The sequence below is a fragment of the Bombus affinis genome, chromosome 13 (assembly GCF_024516045.1).
Source record: "Bombus affinis isolate iyBomAffi1 chromosome 13, iyBomAffi1.2, whole genome shotgun sequence".
Taxonomy (NCBI): domain Eukaryota; kingdom Metazoa; phylum Arthropoda; class Insecta; order Hymenoptera; family Apidae; genus Bombus; species Bombus affinis.
Window position 1 is genome coordinate 4292535 of NC_066356.1, and position 27641 is coordinate 4320175.

At 35.6% G+C, this 27641-nt stretch overlaps 1 protein-coding gene across 3 annotated transcripts in view; it reads right to left on the bottom strand.

Annotated features, from left to right (window-relative positions):
- LOC126923694 (inactive rhomboid protein 1) overlaps window positions 1-27641 on the bottom strand; it is a 284985-nt gene that overhangs the window by 255759 nt on the left and 1585 nt on the right. For all 3 annotated transcript variants that reach the window (XM_050737392.1, XM_050737390.1, XM_050737393.1), the window contains exon 2: window positions 26787-27088. The gene's annotated coding sequence lies outside the window, so the exon portion shown is untranslated. The remainder of the gene's footprint in view (window positions 1-26786; window positions 27089-27641) is intronic.

A 27641-nucleotide genomic window follows, 5' to 3' on the forward strand; every position in this document is an offset into this window, starting at 1 on the left:
AAATCCAGCTTCGCAATATTGCAGTGGTGTAATCTCAAATTAATACGTGATACACGCGATAATATAAAAGTAGGTTTTATAGTATCAATAATAATTCGAAACTCAGATGGAATGATAATTTTAACATGGAATTGTTTAATGATATATAAAATTTAAAAATCGCTCCTCTATAAAAAGGGAGGAGACGTGACTTATTTTCACCTGTGGCCCTCGTATTAAAATTCAATTTCCTCGATTCTCATTTTCTTGATATATCAAAGAAGCTTAATATTGCACGAGACGATTGAACAGTCGACGTTCGATGAATTAATCGTATCAAAAGTATCAACGTATTTGTAAGACCGTCATCGTTATTGCTCTTATCTATGATACGTCCACAAGAAACTTGTCACATAATAACAATTATTAACCCCTCCTTTGTGGCCCATTTCATCATCCCGTTAATGTCCTTCTCGTTAATATCCACAAATTCCACGTGGCTCTACCATACGAAGCATCGGCACAGGGCCGTAATAACTGTCAGGTGCGGGAACGTAATTACCAGCAGCCTGTGAAAGCAACACCGGTCGCCAGTTTCGAGAGGAAGATTTGTTTTGTCACCGCGTCGGGAATCGTGACGCCTGAAACGGCGAGGATTCCGTGTGCTGGAACACCATACGGAATCTTGAAACGCCCGGAAACGGCCGCAGAATTTCAAATATCGTAACGTGGAACTATACTTCCATCGTAACAAAACAAATAAACGAAACGTGTATTTGGCGATTCCGATGGAAGCAGAAGATTTGAATTATTTCTCCAATACTTCCTTTTTTAGAGAGTGGAAACTATTGGACACTGACGCCCATAGCGTTTCAAATATCAAAGCACAAGAATGACTAACTTATTATTCTACTTTTATTCGGACGAGAGAAGTAAACAGGAAAGATTTATTTGATGATTGCAATGAAAGTTAAAGCGTTGAATTATTTTCTAATTTGTTTGCATGGGGGTGAAAGCTTCTTTGTACCAACGCCCACGGAACTTTAAATGTCAAAGCGTAAGAAGTCTCCTTACTTATTCTGCTTTTATTGGGACGAACGAAGCAGTTATTCGATGAACGTAACGGAAGCTGGAGGCGTAGATCATTTTTCTAATTTATTTGTCTAAGAGGCAAGAAAAAGACCCTTTGGAAATATTAACATACACCAGTATCAAAAATCACAAAGTAGATACGACTTCTTAACTATTAACTACTTTCATCGAATAAAAGAAAATTATTCGATTGTATGAATCCTTTCATTCTGAAATCATCTACCTACTTTAACTATCGCGCGAATAGTGGCAAATAATACGATCATATACTAAAAGGAAAAACGTATTCTGCTAAAATAAAAATTCCTGACTGTTCCAACAATGCAATATTTGAAATATTTTTATCTTCTCGCAAAGTATTACACTTCGCACGAGAATATACGAACCATTATGATATTTCACGATGCTAAAATATGCGTGTATACAACCTTCTTTACACCATAGCCACAAATGTAAATCATGGGAAAAGCCGAATGTTTAATCGATTTTATCATCGTACAAGCAGTTTCATTAGTCTAGCAGCCATGTTGCCTAACCACACACCCCGTTAAAGCTACATTTTAGAAAGGGGTTGATACACGGGTAGATTAATATTTCGGTAAAATCATGGTTCACCGTTGGTCTTAAGTATCAGGGACGGGGAATCGGAATTAACATAAATTCACGTAAAAAACCTGGCCTCGCATGTTGCTCAGGTATCACGCGATACCATGTTTCTTATTAGCTTCCACTATGTTCCTCACACGAATCACAAGCAACGATTCTCTACCTTTCCAAAAAGCGTGTAATCTAATCTGGCAAAAAATTAATAACTGTATCATTACGGTTGTATGTAAAGACTGTCCTTGTTCTATGATTTCCTTCTTTCAAGAGCAATTATGACACCTTAAGTTATTTTACCGGGAATAGGGGATTTCAAGCGTACCGTGCATCGGCGCAGAAATCCATTAGAGTTCATTTAATCCAAATGGTATCCTATTATAAATCAATCCAAACCTAACATAAATTGCTGAATCTGCGATATTAACCTAAATCTAATCCAAACTGGACCTAGATTAGTTTTTTTAGGATTCACAGGAAATTCATAATTACATTTGCAAGAGTTATCGTATGGAAGAATTACGATAACTAGAATAAAATATCGAATAAATTATTTAAAAAAGCTTTTATCACGTAAAATACAAAATACAAGATACGATCAAATACATTAACATTAAATAATCTAAACTAAATCTTATCGAAATTTGACCCAAACTACTAAATATCCTACCTATGAGCCAACAACACCAATTAAAACTTAACTTACGATATCTTTGCGCCAACCAAAATTAACCTAACATAAGCAAACATTTCAGGGAACGTCCGAAGCGTATCTAAATAACGAATGCTCGTCAAGAACCTCTATCAGAAATCTTAACACGCCGGTTGGCGGTCTTATCGACCAACGTCCCAACATAACTTCCCATTACGTTTAAATCCCCTTGCGCCCCCTAAGTTGGTACAAAACCGCAGGGTACGATATAAAAATTTATCTGGTTGGCAGCAGATTTCCAAAGTGTAAAAAGGAGAAAAGAACAGAATGAAAGAAAACCCTATCTGTCTCAATTCCTGCACGCTGATGGGGCGAAGCAGAGCCAAATTGTTGTTTGGCTGAAAACGAACCCAACTACCTCATCCACAGGCACACGAGCCTCTCGCAGAAAGCTAAGAACGTGTTCGTTAAACGATGTAACTTTTATCGGCGAGCATCTCGACTTTGCAAACTGAGTTGTTACGACGAGGACAGGCGCGTCGCCTGATGGGCGCGAGAGGTTGGAAGAGGTTCGAAGTCGTTTAAACTTCAACGAGGGTTTGACGCCCGGGCAACACTTACGCCCCAATTGCCCGAAGCACCGTCGCCGGCAAAAATAAAGCGACATCGCTAGGAGGGTTTGGGATACATTCATCGCATCAGCGCCACGTTTACACACCTTCAAGCGCCAAAGCAAATAGGGGCGGGTATAATCCGAGACAAATGTCTCGGCCATCCCTCGCTGCAATTGCCCTTTTAAGGATAACTGAAGGTGTCATAGTGGATCTTGGCACAGTGTGTTTAAAGCACACAAGGTGGATTTAAAAGGTGTGGGGATTCGAAGAAATAATGATTAATGATTACAGACTATGAATATGTAAATGATGATGAGCGACGATTATGTAAATTGATCAATTAGAATCCAGTAGTTGAAGCCCTGTTAGACCTGAATATTTAAAGAAACCATGATTGCTAATTCGTCAATTAGGATTATATATCTCAAGCTCTATTAAACCTGAACGTTTAAAAAAGCTATTGATTGAATTGAGCGACTAAAATTGCAAAAGTTTGACGTATAAAAGGATTGAGAAACTAGTTCTACTTAACCAAAGATTAATAGACTTCACTACACATAAATGCAAAGTCACATATTTAGTCCAGCACAAAGTCAAAGATATCCATCTTGGCTCTAAAGGGCTTGTCTGACAAGGTTATTAATGCATACTTAATCTACTTGAAGATTCCAATGACTGATTCTATATCAAAGTTTTGGCAAAAAAGCGACAAATTTATGAAACTATCCGATACATTAACCTAATATAGAAATACCGAATTTCTATTGTTTTAATCAGGCTCCAATTTATTTTATTCTTCTATTTTTATTCAAGATATTCGACGACACACATCCGACAGTTCTTAATTTGATAATTGCTAATGCGATACGGAGAATAACGAGATGCTAGTGAAATATCAGCACGAATGCACGCTCGAATCTATCTTTTTCTATGATAAAATTCAGCTGACGGAAATATCAATGGGAAGCGGTGGATCGTAAAGTCGCGCACTTCCAGTGATCGAGCACATCCGTGATTCGAATTGGGAATAGGATCAGGTTGGCCGTAAGCCTCACGTTCTACATTGCCATTAATATGCAATTTGTCGCTACTAATCGTTCTTCTCTAGTACGTGAAAAGATAGTAACCAATACCCATAGGATTGATATGGTGATCGATATCGAGCGCAACGAGTTATCTGGGTTTAATCAACGAATCCATATGGCCGATGTTACAATGCGATTCAATCAAATTTCGCTGGATATTTCAATATTGGTCGATTCAATTTTCTAGGGAAAATTCATGGACGCGTAGATCGCGATCACGTACGCAGTTTCCTCTTAAAAACTCATATCGTTACTCTCGACCCGTGCAAGTTTTCTACGAGTTTCGGTTGGAAAACGACGGAACAATGGCCGGCTTCGCTATGAAATTTCATTGCCCTGGATTATCAAATATCTCGCGCGATCGTTCAGTTATTAACAACAGCATTTCTAGAACGTCTTTACGATTTTCCAGGCCGATATTTCACGGTATACGATAATTATCAGGACTAAAGCATCAAATAGATTATTCGATCGTTATTCAACCTGCAAAGGACTTTTATAAAGAATAAGATAAAACTTGACAAACCTTTAGGAAATTATTAAGCCTGATTTGAAACTTAGCACGAAACGGTGTGCCAGAAACGTAGCCGGATGACGAAAATATTTCTTCGGCTTAATTCAACTGACTGTGTTCGCGGAGTGAAATTCCTAATGGCATTAAGGTCTTACAGGCACGTCCTAGACCTGTCTAGAGATATTTCACGCAGGCCAGGATAATTCATGACCACATCCTGCAGAACCGGTAATATTCCTGGTTTTCCCGTGACACCTTCCACGATGTAAATCACTCCCCTCTTTCCACCTCGCCCCTCCTCCCCCGATCCCTCTTCTCCTCTTTAAACCAGTAAGGCAAGTAAAGTGGATGGAAAACTCCGGATGTCATTTTTCGAAAATAATTCCCAAACCGTGCGTTCCACACGGCTGTGGCGTCTTTTCCATTAAAAAGTTTGATACCGTGGATTCGGTATTTCCAATCGATGGAAACGGGAAGTTTGTCATTCCCATCCCGAATACGAGGATGAGCAGATACCAACGAGGTTGGAATGTTAGATGAAGGGGAGAAGCCACGGCTGACGGACTGTAAAGCATAGTCGACGCAGCCGTTACAAAGCTTCCGTTCTGCCTGCTAATAATTCATCATCCCTTTTCTCCTGGCTTTTATTCGGATTACGGCTACACCGTGACAGGTATTTGCCCCATTTGTTCCCATGTGCTAATTGGTAGACGAGCCTTCCTATGTTTCGCTGGGATTGAGAAGTATAGATGGAGAGATACCGTTCGATGAAATTTTCGTGTTCATCTAAGGAATCGTTAAAGTAATATTGATTACGCTAGCCATAGAACATTCGGAAGTAGACAGATTGAGATATAAATCTAATATATTTGATGCTGGTGGTGAATGGGTTTCGTGTGATATATGACTAAAGTAAGGAAATATCGATGGAATTTGGAAACGGTGATTATCGTTGTTTTAAGCACCGCTATTAAGGATACATATTTAATCTGTAAATCGACTAAAAAGGTTTTAGCAATATGGAGTTACATAGATAGCAATGCATGGAATCTTTAAATCGCTTTCGTATAAATGACAGCTGTAATGGCTTATCATATTCTTCCTCAGTTGTCCTCGTATATTACAATTAAAACAAGAAAGAACACTCGTTACACATCTTCCAATATAACGCACCCTCGCGCCATTAAGTAGTCCGGAGCGTATCGGAAATTTGCGACGCGAGTTATCAAGTTACTGCTTCCATTTGTCGCAACAGCGCCGATGCTCTATCGATACAATTGCGTAATAATTTGAACGATTATTTTAATACAAAATTCAGGAGCTTAACAGAATCCCTTCCGATGTTGTTCGCGAAACGAACATCGAATATCTTTTAAAATATTCTTCGATATAATATGTAGAAAGTATAAACTCGTTGTTATAATCTTCGTATGCATAGCTTTTCCTCAGCTCGAAGAAGAAAGGGAACGAAACTAAACTGTTCGAGGGAATGTTCTTGCGAAGCAGGCAATTTCGAATAATTAAAAGTTTGACGCTGAGGAACAATTTCACTGGAAGAAAAAAAAATACAGAAGTTGAAGGTTGGTAATATTGTCAGGAGAAAAATTCGAAAGTTGAGAAGAGAAATGATAGGAGGCGGTAAAGCGAAATGGCACGCCACCGTTGAAAAGGTAAAGCATCCCCTCCATCTTTCTTAGCATACAGGCCCCATAGAGCACCTGTGTAAAATACACGTGTGCCGCGGTACGTGTATCAATTTCGTGAGAAAGGGGGCAGTGATACCACTTTGCAGCGCGCATCAAATCCATTCTCCCTTCGAGCATTCTCATACATACTTACATAACATTGATGAAACGTGCATACGTGGGAAGAAACCACTATACCGAAAGACTAGACGAAAACCGAAACGAGATCGATTCTCGTCCGATCTCTCAAACTTCAAGATTAAAAAAATATATTTTTAAACGAAGCTACTATCGACATTGGGAAGACGCGCAAGGAAACGTTTTTATTTGTTCTGAAACTGAAATATAAGCGTCTCCTATACTGCTGAATATTTTTAAAATATCGATTGTCGTAACATCAGTCAAGCCCTTAATTTCTTACAAAACGTTGTGGATTTATCGCCTAATGCGAGGTATTTTCTATCTTTATTTTGTTTGCTGGCTTCTTATATCCGTATTTCTCTGTACACTTAATATGGTCTAATTTTGTAATTTTGATAATTAATATTATTTCCGTTTAGTATGAAAATAACTAACGTGCATATAATTACGAGGTGAACATCTTCCTCGATTACCGTACGAGTAACATAAAGTTTGCTAAAATTTAATTAAATCTGCTTTGTTTAGCGCATTCGACGGCGTAAAATTTCACGCTTTAAACTTCCAAAATACTGGTTTATATTAAAGGAATTTATCGTCGAGCTTACACTCGCATTATTACCAGCCGAATGTAACCTGTAATTACACGTAAAAATTGTTTAGACGAAAGCCATAAGGAAATTCATTAGCGACGAGCCCACTTTTTTTATAAAAAAAAAAGGAGAAGAGTCGTAATTTCCGTCGGAATATTCAATTAAATCCCCCTGGGAAACGTAAACGCGACAAACAATGGCAATGCTCGTGTCATGAAAACCACCGTTGCTGCATTGTTACGAACTAACCTACCACAACTTGCTCGACCGTGGTTAAAATCTTTTCTTTGCTTTAATTAACCGATTCGGTAGAAGCTGGAATTCTACCTTCGTCGAAGATCCTTCGTGCAAGTGAAAGTATTTCGAACTGACAAGTTGGAATAGCAGACAATATAAACAGCAAAACGTAAAAGAAATGCTTTAGAATTTTTCGATCAATTTCACGCTTCAAAGAAAGGTGCTTGATCAAGTGAATTTTTAATTAATACATGCATAATAAGCGCAATAATACACGCTATAATATATACGCGAATAAAAAAAGAAATTCCGCGAGATATTTCATAATTCCAATGCGAATTATATGCGAGATTTGAAAGTATAAAAATGTTCGGAATGCACATAATGTGCGAAAATATATGAAATTCTTCTGTCGATTATCGATCTTTGGCAAAGGGGAAAAGTAACGGGGAAGAAAAGCACGATACTTTGCCATGCCCGGCGGAGAAACCAGGAAAGAAAAGCTTTCTCGTACGTCGAGAAATAGAGCATCGAAAAGTTTCGCTTTGCCGTGCAATTCCTTATTTTTCAGATTTATTCGCGCGAACCACAGAGTGAAAAAGTATTTTCATAAGGAAATAGCATAAATTCGTGGTCGCCACTAAATCAGCCAAAATAAAGACCGTCTGTTTGTCAAGTACTCAGCATCTGCGAAAAAGTTTCCTGGTAACCATTAAAACGGCCTATCTCATCAACCGACAAATATCTCACTTGCCCTCGAGCTTTCACCATGGACTAGCTCGTCTGTGCTTTCACGTAGGAAGCTCGTCCTTACGTCTTAAATAGAGAGGTGACCATTGAAGAACAATTTTAAGAATTTTAATCTACCAATACCACCTTTTTTTACTTAAATTCGGAGTAGAGCATGTGCATTTGCTATCTTCTTAGTATATCTAAAAGCTTGGAAAATTTTTCAACCACACCTATACAATATATTTAAACCCATGTGAAAGAAACATTCAAGCTTCCACGATCAAGAAGTCAACAAAAATGTATAGTATTCGCGCATGATATTAAATCGTGAATTTACAAAAAATATCAACTTCCCCTAGTTACACGACAAATTATTAAAGGAACACTTAATCATTTACAATCGACAAAATCTAGCAATAAGTTTCTCTAACGCAGTATTCAAATGCAAATTTATAAAAATTCATTCTCGTTCCTTGCACGATTACACCTTTTATTAAGATTATCAAAGAAACGCTCAATTCTCCACAACACAATATTCCCCGAAATTAATAACGCCTACATAACAGGCCTCGATTAATCACAGCAACAAAGATATCTTCCCAAAGGCTAAATATCAGAAGATCAATATCAGACTCTTTTTTTCCAACCACCAGTTTTTTCGATCCTAAATCACCGACTCTCACGCGATGTTCGAACCTTAACAAAGCCCCCCTAACGTATAATGTGTTTGCGAAAGTTAATATACTCACCAGAACAAATTTCTGAATAAACGGGGATCTAAATGTCGTTAATACAAATGTCGTTAAAATACAGGTAAAGAGATAGAACTCAAAAAATAAATATATATCTAGAAAATAGAGATTTGTTTCACTTATTGAAAATTGTAACGAATACGCCTATTGCACACTGTAACGATCGTAGATACTCTACTTTGCATATTTTACGTACTATTATACATCATGTGCATTTCCTGCATCTTGAAATCTCTCATGCTTCTAAAATTTACCACCGACTTTCTACAATATCCTTTATAGTATTACGAAGAATGAAATAAACGAATTTCGAGAAACTTGGGAGATACTACCGGCTTGCACTCGCAAATTATTAACAGTTCACGAAACGCCCAGCATCTGTATCCAAGAACCACCGAACATGGTCGTTCTATTGAAGACAGTGTTGGTCGGTTTGCTCACGGTATCTCGGCAACATGCAGCTATTACGTGCTAGCGAGATGAATTATTGGAACGACCGCTATGAGGGAAGGTCGCATAGATGGAACGGCCACGTTGTTCGATTTGCCGTTGAATAACGGGTGTGCAGCTCGTTCGTTCGCAATATCCTAATGTCCTATAGAGTTCTACCAGCCCTTCGATAAAATCTACTGGCCAACAGGATCCATGGATCGTGTGAATGCTAACTCTGCCCTCACCGAACTATGCGTCCTACATCTGTTTGCTGCTTCCATGTATGAATGCCTATGAATGACGTTATTTTAAGGCGTGATACCGGCATTGCCAGGTAATTTTCGTGACAACCGTGTCAGAAAGAGATCATGCTAAAGATATCTCGGCTCTACGATCTATTAATTAAAAGGCAATGAATATTTTACCTTCAATTCACGGATTCTTATAGTTGAATCTTGCTCTCATTTTGCTACAGAGACTTTTAATATTCCAAAAGAAGTATTTATTATTAACAATATTCCAACATTCTAAAAAAGCGTCAGGTTGAAACAAGATATACTTCTATATATACTGAAATATTTCGACGGTAGTCATCCGCGAAGAAGGGAACAAATTATCTCACGTTACGGAACAAGATATTGCACTGCAGGTACGGCGCGTAATTAAAATATCACGGTGCAGGTCTAAAGAAAAAAAGGTATACTAACGTGTAATTACAGGGGAAGAGATAGCTAAGAAATAACCATAGCCAATGGAAAACGGGGCGCACTAATTTGCCAGACGAAAGCGGTGATCAAAGTTTATCTTCTCGCAGTTACACCATCTGACTAGCCTGCTGAAACATAAAAGTTGCAAGAAAAGCGGTGTTGACTAAAGGAAGGAACCGTTACGCGAGTTTCGAGATCAAGAAGCTTCGGTTTCTTCGCTCATGTTCGAAGGCGAGCTTCATAATTCGCCAACGCTCAAAGTTGCGAAAAAAAAGGGAGGGAAAAAAGAAGAGAGATCGCGAGATTCTCAGAAATTGGTAATAAACAGAGGAAACAGTCCCTTACGAGAAAGTTTTCTAATTATGGTTAAATCTTGCAGCCAACCAGAATCGGCTTAGTTTGCAACGAGGCTTTCACCGAGTTATAACCAAATTTTCAAGTTAACTGCGAACGAAACTTCATTCCACCCCCGTGCTATCTGACGCGATTTCTATGTATATTTGCAGATGCAGTTAAGAAGCTGTTTAAAACTGCGGCCGACGACAAATAGTTTAAGAAACGTGTCTCGATTAATTACGCTAATTATACAAATTCACCGCGATATTTGGGAGAATGCAGGCTGAAGTGAAAGGAAAGTGATTCGTCAAGAAGAATTTGTCAAATTATTAGTTTCATCGTGGTTTTTGGGGGAGTTTCGATATTCATTGGAGCAAACATGAACTTTTGACCTGGATCATTGAAGTAACTCGTTCCAAATCCTCAAATACATATATATGTACCTAAGAACGTAAATCGAGCGTTTACCGCGAACGATTTATTGAAACAGTGAGTCGTGTTACTCTCAGGTGGTAAGGAAACGAATATTTGTGTGCTCGAGGGCCAGTCTATCTTTTAAATCTATATTTTTCTTAATTACTGTTCTTCCTTGATTTCAATGATGAACGAAACGAATAATTTATTCTTCTTCAAAATATGAAAAATAGCATGATCGTATTCATTTCATTTTAAATCTAAATATCTTATTTTATGTGAAATATATTAACGCAATGAAGATCATTAAACCTGTTGACTCGAAATGGTTTTAGTACTCGATAGAATATTCTTATCTTTTGTGTATTTCACGCTTTTTATGAATAAAGGGATAAAGAGATATTTGAAATGATACAATCTCGAAGAAGATACGAAGAGGTTAATGATGTCGATCACGTGAAACAGAGAATACGTATAAAATTAAACAAAACAATCCAATTCAATCCTGACTCAAACTATTAATGATACTAATAATCCAACGATAACATTAAAAGCAGATAATATTAACAGAATAATATCAAAGGCTAAAGCTCCTATTAATTTAGCAGCAACACAGAAATAATCGTTTACAGGAAAGTTCTTCTGAATGCATCGTGATAATCCGGTTTTGTTGTCAAATTATCAATTATCTGGCGATAATGATGCATACGCTAATGCCAGACTAACTGTGGGTTACAGTCGGTCTGCAATCTGGACGAACATGATTACATAAAGCTAACGAGACCGAGACACGCTCGAGGGAGAAACGACACTCAATGCGGAATATCGCCGATGCAACGATGCGTTAGGTTCGGTCGATAATACTATTCGAACCGTACAATATTCCGTACTCGACGTGTGTCAATCAACTCGTGGATCAGGCGCAGGCAAATGTTTGAATTGGAAATGATCCAAGTAGACGTAGTCATTGGGGTTATTAACCCTTTCGAAAATTCTGTTGCTAAATTTTACCACAACTTTTATTATTCGAAATCTCACATAATAATTGTTGCTTCAACCCTTTCAAACATTTGTAGTTTCTTACTACGACTATTATCTTTTAGCAATATTTTTTAGGAAATTGTAAATAAAATATCGAGATTCTTCGATAACGATTCGACAGAAACTAAAATTCGCAGACCAAACAAGCGATAAAATTTCATACCGCGATAAATCAAGGAATACTCTGTTCTCTGTTATATTTCGATTAATTTGCCTTTGAAAACCACTTTGTGTAACCAGTCTTTCAATCTTTGTTTTACAAAACACGTTCGATAAATCTAAATATTAAAACCATCAAAATCCGCCAAGAGCCGAGCCAAAATACCGTGATAAAATACAGTACAACGATGTGAAAGCATTCTGTAAAAGAAAAATTCTGAAACAAAATCTGTGAAACGTTTCCAATATTACGAGATAAAAACAAGAAGAGATCGACTTGAAAATTACATTTCATCCGAAAACTTTCCATATTTTTATTTGAAACTGGATTTCGCGTAAACAACGCTTTCCAGTTGAATTGGATGATCCTGGTGTATCGCGAGTCTGTTTTCAGTTTGGAAAAAAGAAAGAAAAGATATTCAATTGGTGCTTGAAAAGAAAGTTCGGCTCGAGTTAGAAACGAATTTAAAAGCGCAAGATGATACGAGACACGGTATACTCGTACCACGATGTTGAAGAAACCACTCGAGTCCGCGATAACTGTGCAAAATAGTTTCATGCAGCTAGCTACAACGCCACGAGCATTCTTCGTACCACTGTTAAACTGCCGGTGGTACAAGCAGGTCAAGGAAACGCTTCAAGAATCTAATAACGGTGCTATTCGAGATACATATTTGGACCAGAGTCTCTTAACGATTTTGTCAACTATTCGTCCTGTAAAACTTACATTTTCTTTCTGGCGATAATCGTTCCAATGCTCTAACTTACGCTAGTTACTAAAAGTATCTTTACATACTCTTATCTTCCAACCAAGCATATTTTCATTAATGTTTCATTTCTATAATTCTCATACGAAAGTAATAAAGAGTTCTCGTGAGCTAATTTTGTACATCCAAAAACAACGAAAAAAAACTCAGATAAACCTATGTTCTAATGTCTTCGTTTAGAAGATATGTATATATAAAGAATTTTCTGTTACCTAATTATTTTCGCAGATGCTCGAAATGGCTACCTTGTACTTCAAGACAAGACTGTCCTGGCATACATCCCCTTACACTCTGAATGTTTCCTGGTGTTTACCCAATTTGTTGATAAGCTCGTTGTATTCAGAACTTTAGTATATCAATATTTTTAAGTGGTGTTGTGTGCATAATAGATATATTTGATAAACGAAGACAGATAGAACATATGTTTATATGAACTGCTTTCACTGTTTCTAGGTACACAATAAGCTTCCAAAGTGAATCCCACATATTCTGTCACAGCCGGTATATTATGAAATTTATAGATTTAGCAAGTACTATACAAAATGATGAAAAGAATAATCGAATGAACCAGGATTGTAAGTTGATTAATACTCGCCATACGAGAAAAAATTATTTTAATAAGTATTTATACAGCAGCCTCTTTTGATGGTTTCTCTTTAAGATAAAATTGTAAATACCACTAAAACATAGCCAAATATATATGCAAAATGATCATAGAAATAGTACTTAATATAATAGTACTTGCAATCTTAACGCGGCAACATAAAATGTTCACGAAACAAGACAAGGAAATTTCCTATGAAAGCAACTTTGCAATAGGAATTTCTCAAATAACACAAAGTCGAAGAAAGTCGAAGGAAGAGAAAGATTTAGTTGGAAATAACCAGTTTGGATGAAATATTAGGAAAAGAATAGAGTTGTAAGCAAAAGAGAGCGTTGTTTAGAACTCTAGAGGTAGTCCTCTACGTGTATTCTGTAATAAAGTAAAATACGGCCCTTTCCATTTGGCATCACTTTCCTAAGTTCCATTCGTCGGGACTTCCACTATAATTTGAGAGCATCTACGAACGCTCGAGAGACTTTCTTTCGGGCGTACTTTATTCCTCACTGAAATTTCCCAACTTGTTCATTAAAATTCCGCGTGTTTTACGACGCTAGCCAACTTCCTTGGCCAACTACCGACGAACTTGTTTCATTACTCCTCTTTACGACGAGAGATTATTTTCGAAATTGGATAACGCGTTTCTGCCCCACTCAATTTACCATTATGCCGACTTACGACAGAATTCTAGGATAATATGGCAATCCTGATATTTTCCATTCAGGAAGTCTGGATCCTCGTTCTCTGCTGAATGTTACCAGACATGATTTTCTGGAAGATCTAAAAAGTATGGAAAGAACGTTTCGAGCGACTAGAAATATACTTTTGAAGTTGCTAGAGATAAAAACATACTACATGTATTTTATCTTTATCCATATTGCAGAGTGTAGTTGCGTTCTTTTTCTAGATGGAAAAGTATAATTTTCGTCTATTAGAATAAATTACTTTCAGATAGATATGTAATATTTCATTCTGCGGTTTGGACCAGTTTGTAAGTAAAGTAGCTTCTTTTTGAATCTTCAACAATATGCAGAAATCTTACAGATACGTAGAATACTTGAAAACGATACATATCTATACCTACTCTTTCGAGATGATCTTTCTGTCTCTATAAAAGAATCAAGATAACGAAAGGTGAGTTACCATACGTATTCTCATATAACGAATACTTATTTCCTGAAATGAAAATTTGAACAGTGCCTTAAGGTGAACCGATCGATTCAAACATGTATAACATATTCGCTATGAAACGAAGCAAATCATCCATTCCAACAAAGCAAACATTAATATTTAAGAACCAGAACGAAGCATAAAACATTTTGCTTCTCCCTTGTCTCACTAATTTCATTCCTGATTCGCGATCAATATCCCTCGTGAATTAAAAACGAGATTTGCATTCAACCAAACACACTGCTATACATACAGTATTTCCATTGAAGCGATTCTCTGCTTTCGAAGCAGAAGCAGGATTTCGGTACTATACATCCAGCTATCAATGAAATCTCCAAAGCTTTTCAGTATTGTCTTTTTTGTATCCTGAATAAGATAAATGTATCGAAAACAATAGGTGGAGTGAAAAAACGAAATGGTATGAAATATTCATTGGAATAGCAGGAAGTACAGAGGGACAATCCATTTCGCCCGCTGCATATCGGTATATTTACAATCGGTAAACATTTTAATGCAACTCCAACAAAGACTCCACCAGGAAACGGGGATTATTAATCTCTGGACAAACGTTACTAACGAAAGACGAGCCGGGTTATGTACATAAATGTACGAAATAAGTGAAGTCGGGACAGTCTCGTTAAATAATCGATATTGTAGAATTGACGCGTGTTATCACACTATTTTTGAAATATACAACATTTCTAGCAATCTAAGATAATAATTACTTCATAGTAATGCGCTGTTATAGTTCAAATCAAACTGATCGTGAATTGTTTCTAGACGTTTTTAACACGAAAAGTTCTAAAATTAAGCCTTCAATTGCTACGACATATATTAGGTCATCCCATAAATTCGTTCCGTTTTTTGAGCGGTTATGTATATTAAGATTATTTACATACCTTTCAGTTTCATAAAAAAATGTAATCCCCTCTCGTTGTACAACTTCTTCCCATTTTTCAAGCGCATTGGCCCCTTATCGCCGTATGTTTATAAATCGACACATGAAATGTATACACAAAAGTCGACACGAACTTATGGGATGACCTAATATATTTAGAAAATACAAAGAGGAATTTGTAGAAATTTCATGGCATCGATTCTGATTCTCGAATAAATGAAACATGTAAATGAGGTATAATAGAGAAATAAATTCGCTTGTTCTCTCTAGTTTTCAAGTTTATCGCGCTTGCTAGAATATCCTAATATTTATAAATAAGAACGTAGATCTTTCAAATTCAAATTGGAAGGGCAAGTTCATTCCATTACCACAAAAGAAACACGTTATCATAGGTTGTGAAGTCGACCAGCTTGAATCAAGATTATGCAAAGATTTCGAGGAAAATCGAGAAGAATCAAGAAAATACATAAATATAGTAAATAAGATTTACTTAAGTGAAACATGGTTGCTCTTCAGACAGGTTTCGTTTGTTTCGTTCTAGACCACTTTTATGAAATCTCATGACGCGGTAAGAGGAACACAAAGAAAGGCCGAGTATCTTTGTCGTATTTAATTTTAATACGGAACAGAGTGATGCTATTTTCAAGCATAGAGAATTAAGTTCCAAGCAAATGGAATTGTCGTTTTAAAATTGGAGAAAGCTTTCTGCTATGTTCTCTTCGTTATTCCTATTGTCGTTTCACCTTTTCCTCCAAACCCATTCTTGGACAATCATACCAGTTTCTAGGATTTTATTATGGGATCATTACAATAATAGAAATTCACTAATTGTATAGATAAAGTTTATCAAAATCTATATAAAACTATACTAAACATCGGATACAAAAATATTCGAAATAAAAATAAATCTGATACATTTATGATTCGACAAGATTTCTTATACTAATAAATGCAGAATACTATTTCATGAAAAATAGTAGTTACGCTATTATGGTTTTCAACCAACCAAATGTAACTAAGTATATACATATTTCCATCATCAAATTGTAATAACCAAATTCTGTATCGTCAACTTAAAGTGGTTATGAGTACGAAAAATTCTAGCCAATCTGGGTCACCACTATCGCATTTTATACAAAGCTATAGCAAATTTCCTAATACTTGCGAGCTAGTGTTGTATATCCAAGCTGCTACTGACAGTTTCCAACTTTAATATTAAATTCTCGGGAATAGATTGACGACTATACATTATAACGTCGCCTATCTACAGCAAAAAATAAAGCAGTTTGAAAGTTATAAACAAAGAGCTTGAAATTGTATTTAAACAGAAATAGAATTATTAAAGGAACACGTAAAGTCCATGAGACGGTTGTTCAGATTTGCAGCCTCAATTAAAAAGAAAGGGCCGGGGCTTCGTAGAAAATGAAAGAACGAAAAGACGAGAAGTGCTTGCGTTACGAAAGACCAGGAAGAAAAGAAAGGAAATGAAGAAGAACAGGGGAGGAAAGAGAAAGAGTAGAGGAGAGCATTCAATTTGCTGCAATCGTATTCGTACTTCTACGCGAATGTGGAAACGAACAAAAACGAAGGCTACCGAAAAAGACATGAAAAAGGGCCGGCTATTTGTTAATTAAATTCACTGAGATTATATGAAATTGAAATCCAACTACCGTTTTTCCTCTTTCTTTTTTCATAATTGAACAGAATGTGAACATTATTCGTCAGGAAATTGAGAGATTTTATGTTCGACGTTGAAACATGTTTATTATAATTTAGATTTATGAAGTTACAAGATTATGAAGGCTTTAGTATTTATAGTCTTTCACTCAGATGGATATTAAGTTCGATTGGAAGGAAGAATATGGTGTGATTGAAAAGAAATTATTTTCGTTACGTTATTTGATGGTAATAATTCTAAAAAAATTGCCTCAAAATCTACTTAAATTTCAGTACGAATGTTTCGAACGAACCAATACTCTCAGAATCAGAAGCGCAACAAAGTTTGGTACATACTAGGCAATCGATACAATTATAAGGAATACAATACCTCAAATAAAATATGGAGCCAACCGATTCAACTTTGAGTTACTTTGAGATCCATGCCTTCGGGAACCGAAGTGCTTCTCATTCATCGACTGACTGAATTGACTCATCTATAACTCTCTCCAAAGTTCGTCACCTCAAAAGCCGGGGTCAAACGCCTCTGGCTGTATCGGCATGACGTTTAATAATCTGTTGTCACATCCCCTGAACAGAATTTACCAATCAGAACGATTGAGAGGCTTCAATAGAGAAATGATATGTTTTTCCAAATATACCACGAATATATTCAAAAGAATTCGACACGGTTCAAAAGAAAATTCAGAAGTTTAAGAAGAGAAAGTTCGCTTGGTATGGGCGATAATTCTTGATAACTGGTGAACTTCATATTTGGCTATTATTTTTATCATAAACTGGCATTTAATATAAATTAACACAGTTCAAATATACCGTTAATATAAAACACTTATACTACTAATTTAAAAGAATTCTTTTGTTAATTTATAAATCCATATCACTAATTACATACAATTATACCATTAATTTATAACAGTACTCCATTATTCTAAAATGATTACACTATTAATTTTAAACAATTCTACCATTAATTTATAATAATTATACCATTATTTTAAAATAATTATGCGCTTAATCTATAACAATTATCCCGTTAATTGAAAACAATTCTACTACTAATTTAATATATGTTTAATATATTATATATTAACTAAATCTTTGAAATCTTTCAAGCGAAGTGTTATTTCTATTTAATTTCATATTTTAATTTTAAATATAGTACTTAAATTTTCATTTCACTAGATAAAATAAAATCGGTGTCAATGCAAAGTGGAGCTATTAGGTGACTATGAATGAATTTTAATTCCTCATGTTCCTTCAAAGTCAAGAAATTGCAGCATGTTCTTACATTCAAAGAACAAATGGACTCAAATCAAAGGCAACGAGAGCTCGTCATCCAATCATGTGTGTTACTATTGGTAAGTTGCATGATTTGGTTCCTTTGGTAATGAATCCAATGTTCAAACATGATTATTTAAGTTCACATGCGAGCTTAACTCTTACAAGTTTTATCACACTCGTGCATACTTCAATAAATAACAATTTTTAATATTTTTATTGGATATTTGAAAGATCCCTACCCTCGCGTGTAAACGTGGTAGTCATTTAAAAATTGCATTTTTGTCTTAATGAGTTTCAATTTATTGTCATGACCTATAGTATTCTGTCCTTTTGAAAACATAATTAATAACATTATTTGACAATTAAATATAACGCGGGTAAGTGTGTTTGATAGTTTTCCAAATAGTATACCCTGTTCTCTTTAACAAATTAGATATTTAATTATGATTAATAATGAAATATATTATTACGTATGAAGGATACATATACAAATAATACCAACGAACATACTAACGATCATATACGATAATATTAATTTACACATTATATTTTGATAGTAATCTTTACTCTCGCATCAATATAGATAAAATCATATTAAAATCGTATGTATTTCAAATCTTCTCAATACCTGCAGATGGTAATTAAGAAGTTTCAGTGTTCATTGCTTCTTCATTATCAAATAGTCTTCTGCTGCCGATAACGTAAATAACAATTACTCACGAACCAAATATGATACAAGCACGTATAAGAATCTTTTACGCGATCTATCCAATTCCCTGTCCACAATTTTAACATTATTTTAAATTAGTTATATTATTATTAGCATTAAATCAAATAAAACAAAATTTACTATAACGTAGGATAGATATTTTATCGATAAACAGAATTACTAATTTATGATATATGATGGAGCCGTAGTTACTTCCCTACGGTGCATACCGGTAATTAGTATCGTTTTCCAAATATTAATATCTCTGAACACTATTGTAAATAATAGAGAACTAATATAAGTAATATTAATTTTAATACGAGAAATATATTGCTATTTGTGTGCGTACGATACGCATATTAATATTTCCAAGTACTACTATTTGAAAAATGATATGAAACCAAGAATTACTTCTATAAAATCGAGTCTAAATCATCCAAAATTCTTTTCGAAATCTCGATAATCTAGATTGGACTAACGCTGTCCCTCGCCCTCGTGGGCAACTCCGTTGGCACCATGAGACACCATGGGATACCATGGGACACCGTGGGACATCGCAGGATGCATGCAATTTATCTTATTTCATCATAACATACAAACATAAATATTACAAACGCGTTCCGTACAATGATACGCTTATCTAACTTGAAACAAAATCTCTTCTCTCTTTCCCCTCTTTACCATATTAAAACAAATTCTTCTCGTGGCTCATTGGCTCGTGTTCGCTCAATTCTTTCCAACTATGGCATAATGTACTACGTTCGCGCGTATTTCGAATTCGACGACTTCTGTTATTCGTAAGTAGCTCCAAGAATACCTTTGTCTTGATGACTGCTCGCCGTTTGTATCGAGTCGCGAGAGTTGTCATCGCGCCAATGATGCTTGCGGAGTCCAGCCGGAGATCTGAGGCCCTGCCCGATTGGCACTTCGGTGCTCGGACTGAATTAAGATCTGTAATTCGATGTCCTTCGTAATCCTGTTCAGTGGGTTCCTCTCATCGGGAATGGACCCCGCTAGTTCCCTTGAGACATGCCTTTGTAATCCTGATCAGTAGTCCCTCCCACCGGAAGCCCCACTTGCTCAGTTGAAGTGTGTCAGATTACAGATCCGCGTGCTCGATCCTTGGCTGGGCCGCCGCGAGATCATCGGTCGATAGCTCCGACCGTAGCTCGTGTAAGTTTCGAACGGCGAAACAGGAATCGAGAGATGAACAATCCTTGGAGCTACTACCTGGACTACTACCTGGAGCTACTACAAGCCTGCGGTTATCACGTGCACGGAAATGCGTCGCGTAAGTTCGTTGGATCTTTCGAAAGTTCGCAAACTCGTTGGGTTTCCGGAGTGCCGCGATTTTTATTTTATCCTGATCGATCGCGTTTCTTTTTGCTTTGCTATTTTCAAGGGTAGTTTAAATAAAAGTCTTGAGTGATCAGAAAATTGCCAATGTCTCATAGGATATTAGTATCACGAATGTAGAATATCGAAATCTTCCTTTACGAGACACGAAATAACGAATAAATTACCAAGTAGCTTCGTTTTCTTTCTTTCCTTCCAAGTTAAACAAACGTATCTTTGATACAGAATGCTGCCAGCAGAACTATAGGACCAATTATTGTAAAGATGTTTGTAAAGATCTATGTAATTGTTGTGTGGGAGGTAGATGTGTGACGTGCTTCTTTTCTCAACTTTGTAAAGATTCATATAAACATTGTATGGAAGATATATATACGTTACGTACTGAGTACTTTCTAGTAAGCTTGTGATAGTGCGTGCTGTATGCTTTACTTGAAGCTTATAAAGATCCGTGTATGCGCTAGGTGGGAGATGAATGCTTCGCAGCATGTTCTACGAAATATCTATCTCTCTTTATACAGGTCCATAGAGTAGAGTCAGAACTGGACATTCTTGTTAACAGCTTGAATGCCGAGATTTATGTATAATGCTGAGTGGCTCGTGGGCGGAGCTCAAGTGTAGTTACCTCCTCGTAATGAAGTCCGGTAATTGGCATCGTTTTCCAAAGTTCCAATCTTTACATTATTTTTATATCAATCGATCAGTTTTTGGAAAACGATACCACACCAGGAACTACGCAATCTACAGTACGGTCCAGATCATCAAAAGTTCTTTTTGGAGTCTTTTGGTGATCTAGATTAGACCAATACCTCATCGTAGAACGCCGTGGAAGGCGTAAATTTTACTTTTAATTAATTATAAAGTAGATAAATGTATGCCATAACTAAGAATTTATTGTATAATCTTTGTAAAGATCTATGTAATCGTCCCGTAGAAAATAGATATTGCATAATGCATGCTTACTTTTAAATTTCAAATTTCAGGTCTTAGTTTTAACTCTCAGCTAGGCAGCCAACTTGGGATGCATGTGTGTTATTGTTAGTTTTAATTAATCAGAAGATAGATAAGCACTCGTCGTGGCAATGCCATGAGATATCGCGGAGACATCGTGGGATTTTAGTTTTAATTAATTTTAAAGTACATATATCCAGGCTAAATCTATTGTACACGTCTTTTGTACAAAGATACATCGTTTAACTTAGGGCGAAAAGTTGAATCCTTCTTTTATCTTATTATGCCTTTAAATATTAAATTATTATATAAAACAGTTCATTTAACAAAGTGTTTATAATTTTAGCTCTTTTTTTAATTTCGCTCGAATTTAAAATTTCTGATACGAGAGACAGAAAATGGGGCTGCGATCTATGTAGTATCTACGTTTAGTTTAACTTCACCTTTAAGTAGCTTTTAGTTCCTAGATCTAGATTAAGTTAATTTTAAGCCTCATTGTTGGACGGCGAGAGCCAACGAACGAGGGACTTATTCTTTGTTTTAAGTCCCGCTTTTAAACCCGAAGCTTAAGCCTTAATTTTATACCACGTCCTTAGTCTTGTGCATTAGTTTTACTATAGCTGTGAAAATCAATGTAGTAGATCGATATATTTATCTGTAGAAGCAAGTTTTTAGATCATTTATCCTTTTATTTAATTATTTAATAATTTGAGCGTAAATTTGGCTTCTTGTGTTATTTGTAAATTGCGTTGTGGGTTTCCAAGGCAAAAGTATGTGGAAAACTAAACTTCTATGCTTCGTTTACGGTTGCAGAATATTTTGTTCCATATTTTATTTGTAATTTCATTAAAAACCTTAATTTTTATTTAAACAGCTACTATATCGAATCGATAATGTCGCATGTGACATAAAAATTATAAGGGGGTCAGGTGACACCCAAAACGTGAGACACAGAAAAGCATCGGATGTTTATGCTGTTCTTAGTGAATGCTAACGCTATTAAACTAAATGCTCAACAACCGGTAAAAAGGCGCGATAACTTTATCGACTGGCTTTTTCATGTCACGCGAGAACTCACGAGCAATTGTTCTTGAAAAATACCTTCTTCCCTCGCTATTTATCCTGATCTGTCTTTCATCATTGATAAATCGTGGTCGACCATAATATTCGATAGTGGAGAAGGGCCACACGTGGGTGGACGATTCGTCGTCAGTTGATCGACGGTGGTATCGATGAGAAACGCGTAACGAAAAGACAAATTGTTAACGAAATTGGAATATTCGACCTCTTGTTTCACGATTGAAAAAAAGGAGAAACTACTCTCAGAGAGAGAACTATATTATCTGAGTTATAAAACTAAACGGAATGGAAGATTTTCTGAAAGAAAAATAAGGCAAATCTAGCTAAAACTGGGTACCGGAAAATTAGGTACTATTATTTTTATGAGAAGTGAAAATTTTCCTGTATAGCTGTAGCCATATACCATTATTTTTTCCATCACCAAAATTTTTTACTTATTAATATAGCTAAATTATAATAATTTATTTGCTTATAGGTATTCTTATTCTCGGTTATACTTAAGTAGAAGATGACCAGATATATACAGACCAAACCTTGGATGACCATGCATCTATCATTCATTGGCATAGTTTCAAATACTCGTTTCAAATACTGGTTTTTCGGCATCCTAAAGCAAATACTAATTATTTGCCGCCGTTTTAATTTATTTAAAAAACCTTATCACTGCCATATTAATCACGAAAAATGGTCTCTACGTTTCTTTATCGGTTGATAGCCCCCTGAACCTGGATGTCGATCCAGGAAATATATTAAAAGTAATTTTATTACTTTCCTTGTTTACATTCTTGATGCACGTGAAAGTTAACTGCAAAATGCAACTATACAGTAAAGAATTTAGATACCGAAGAATTATTATTATCCGCGATATAGTAATGTTAAGTTATTCAGTATGGTGAACGCTCAATATACACGCGAGTAACGTAACGCTGCTGTGTTCTCATTGATTTTTAAATTGTTACTATATGTAGCGAAGTACATTGACAACCGCTAATTTCCCTGTCGTTCCAGATCATAATAAACTGCACCGGTTAATAAAACGTGCTACTGAAGAAGAAAATGTAAAGTATAATATAAGGTGTATGTAAAAAGCACTATTATTTCCTTCGATGTTATATTTTTCTTCTCTAACGTGATTTGTTTCCGTGGGATTGTGAAAACAGAGAGGGAACGTTTGATATTTCGAGTGAAATTTTAGTATGCATTTTCCTGGCAATAAAGATAAGGCAACTGCGAGAAAGATGTCAAGTCTCAAAGGTACGATCACGAAGATGTCAGGTCTCATCGCTCTCACAATGCAGATATTTCTCAATTTTTTAATAAAGAGCTACGTAGCTCAACAATGAAATCACTAAATAAATTAAAATACTATCAAAAAGTCATAGAAAATACCATCAATGTTGGATTACACGCTACAGGGTTTAAAGAAAAAACATACAAAACATGAAGAATAAATATAAAATGATGAACGTGTTTTGATACGAATAAGGGATTAATCAATCAAAATATCATCGAAAAACTAATAAATCAACGATCTCGAATTAGTCTCGTTCTGGTACGTACACGTGTGAATCACGTGGAAAAAAAACACGAACAAAAGCTCTGATAAAAATTTATCACTATGTACAGGGCTTTTTAATCATTCAATCTGCGGTCATTAATAATCGAATCGAAAATCCGACAACTACGAACGAGCAGCGCTGTAAATGATAAAGTAGCTTACACTAAAATGGGTCAGCCAATCGGGTTAAAAGATTTTTCTGCTAATAAATACTTCAAAAAGGAAGTTAAACAATGTTATGGAACGTAATTATATCTGAATGTAGACATGAATTACCCTCTTTCTACAAAGACTACTCGTGAAAAAGATTCACAAAGACGCGATGAATCCAACGAAATGGTGCTAATATATATATCACGCTGAAATTATTGAAATCTATAGACTTTGTAAATTGGACGTAATTATTTCCTGAGATTAACTCTATTGTTAATCAAAGAAACGTTCGTCCTAGAAAAATACTCGGACGAGAAGAAAGGATGTAAGACACTAGCAAAAGGTGCAGTCATGTGAATAAATTCCTTTAAACAAATACAATAGAGAAATAGATATAACAAATGAAATTATCTACGAGTTTACAGAGCCTACGAACTTTTAATGTATTTTTCTAGCAAATTTACGTACAATGTACATCTATCCATATCTTATGTATGAACCAGAAACATCAATAATTTGTTTTAAAACTTCTATCGCTAAAAAATAATGCAAATCTGTTGCAAACTTCTATACACGATACTTCTTAAGCTTAATACTTTTTGAATAATAGCAATTTAACAATCTTAAGCGAATTTCTCAAAAGACTTTTGCTTTGTCAAAAGATCTTTTAGCATAGATGTAAATTTCGTTATACGCTGCTCTTTCCTCTGATAATTACTCTTTGAAAGCAACGATCCTGAATTTTTCATTGTGAATAGTAACAAACTCAAGTAACTAGGTAAAGCTACCTACAATGATTCAATGGACTTCTAAAAGAGGAAATAACTTTCCAACTTCTCTTACATTCTAATGGAAAATTTTACTTTTCCTTCTATTTCCTCCAACATGTACTTGATTATTGTTTTATCTGTATATTGGTTGTATATCTACAGCATATTGTCGATCGTATCTCTCTCCAAATATCAATGTTGTATAAAATAATTTCTTAAACTTAAATAAAACTTTCCGTTAATATAATTAGTCTAAACATGTTTTGCATAAATCTTCCCCTGACTAAGTAATAGAGAATTTCTACGCCTACGTCGAAGTATTCTTCACTAATAATAATAATACTACTAATACTAATAACGATACCAATATTACACAGAATAATTTTTTATATTGATATAATTAGATTAAAAAAGTTCTCACGCTAGTCTTTTCCTGAACAAATAACGAAGAATTCCTGTGACTATCTGAAAACATGCTTCATATTTCAATATCGTAGAAAATAACTTCAGTATTATAACTAATGTAAGAAACTTTCCACACCAATCTTTTCGCCTGACCAATACCGTGCGCTGTAACTCGCAGATTCTCAGCCCCTAAATAATATTGACTTTCAATTTACATTTCCAATAATTCAGTTCCATGTGCAGTTGTGCAGCAACCTATGCCCGCAACGTATGTCACGTACACAGCTGAACACGTGTTACGTGAACTGGTACTGTATAAAGGGTTGTAGGAGAACGGATTTGAGAGACGGCAGGAGAAACTGGAATACCGCCAACTTTCCATGTTCGATGATTTCACATTAAACTTTCAATGTACAACCGCGTCGCCGGATGTCGCGGGTAACGACAAACGAAGGTTTAGCAAAGCAGCGATAAACGGCGCATTTTATTAAACACCCATTCTACGAGAACATTTCCATCGTTACATTATGAAGAAGACACTACGCGGAAGTTGTTCAATAAAAGCTATTCGCGTTTATAAAGAAGTAACAACTGCCTCAACTCCCGCCACAGAGAAACATTTTATGAAGAGCTCCAACAGGCGCTGTTTCCACACGGACAATCTCCTATGAACTTTTTTGTTGTGCATATTTCAATGTTTGGCGATCAAGGATTGAAGATAATGGCGAAAAAGCCTTACGAACAACCTTTTTATCCTACTGAATATTTGAAAACACGAACACCGATGAAACGATTGTTAAATGTTTACTATTTTAATTAACAGCTTGTACATCTTTTACGAAGGATAATGTAAAAATTGTTATTTTCGTCTTATTTTCATCCATAAGAGAAATATAGTTATAAGGGCGTAGAAAATAGAGACATAGTATTACGAAAGAAGATATCCAGAGAAAACGACAGAACTTTCCGCAGGACCTAATACTTCACGGTTTGTCTGATCTAGACAGAGCGTTTCCCCTTGAGATCTTATATCTCCTTTCTCTCGTATACTTCAACTTGGATAAGTCAATCACATCCAGCAATGCTTTATTATAGTTCCCATTATAGTATTTGTAGTATTATAATATTACATTTTCATTAAACTTTATATTAATATGAATTACTTTATGGTACTTTCACGTTAATAAAGATCATCGGTAAAATTTGTCACTAAAAGCGCAGGATACGAATAAAACAAAGTAACCTAACTCAAATCTAACCTCAATTGTTGTAGCGTCGCGTATAATCCGATAATACAAACTGAAGATTGAAAAATGTAATAGATAGATATAAATTGAAAGAAACGCCTGATACGAAGCAATCCGATATAAAAATACATTGCTCGAAACAATCAGAGGATCACATTCCCAAACAAATGCAGAGTATTAACCAATACCAAGAAAAAGCAAAATATAAACGTGTCTTAGTCGTATTTGCGTTCTTACTTATTTTTGCGTGATGTTTGATTCCCATATGACACATGTTACATCTTTGTCAAGTGGTAAAAGTATTTAAATAACAAATTCTCTGATTATATTTAGCAATATGTTTACGTTAATAAAGCGTGTTATCAATAGATGGAGACAAAAAAAATTCTGATAAGGTTACTCACATGTCTCTGATGGGCCGATGTAACGTGCGTAGCACACGTAATCCTCGTCAAAACGTTGACAAAAACCTGCACACACTCGGAGCACTGATCGCAGAGCACACCAAAAACCAGTTCACTTCAGTCGAATAATCGCACGATACATCTAGAAACTACGCCCTACGATCCCATCCAGGAGATCGAGAGAATATTACAGTCACTTGGTCTCCATCGTGTCGTTTCGTCTCGTCCGCGGCAGCTTTATAACAAGTTCATCCTCTCCTTCTTTTCTCTTCACCATTCCCTCCGCCACTGTTTATCTCTGCCTACAAAACAATATTTCATGTATAGTAGTCAACATAGCAATCACATATGTTCATTATAGGTATATTAATATTATAAGCATTAAAAAGAAAGGGAAAGAAAAATCGTGAAAAGAGAGTATAATCCGCCGTCGCGACGCATACGTCTTTTTTATAGCGTCTGCAATAATTATACGCGCGAAAGAACGATCAACGCCAATGTCCTCATCGTTTCCCGCATATAATACAGAGAACCATACATTTTCTCATTACAGTATTATCAAAGTTTCAAAATGTTTTGTATAATACGTTCATGAAAAGTTTCTGTGGATGTTGATATACTTTCGTGAACCATTCATACATTCGTTTGAATACAAGTAAAAAAATTTGTCAACAACGATACGACAGCAACGACACGTATCACTTATCGTCTACAATAATAATACGCATGAAAACATAACAATAACATAATAATATATTTCAAAACAAAGCACTTACTACGCGAGATATATCTATGCGTTAAATCATTACAAGCGAACATTGGAATGAAAGATATTAGGAAAATTCATCAACAAAA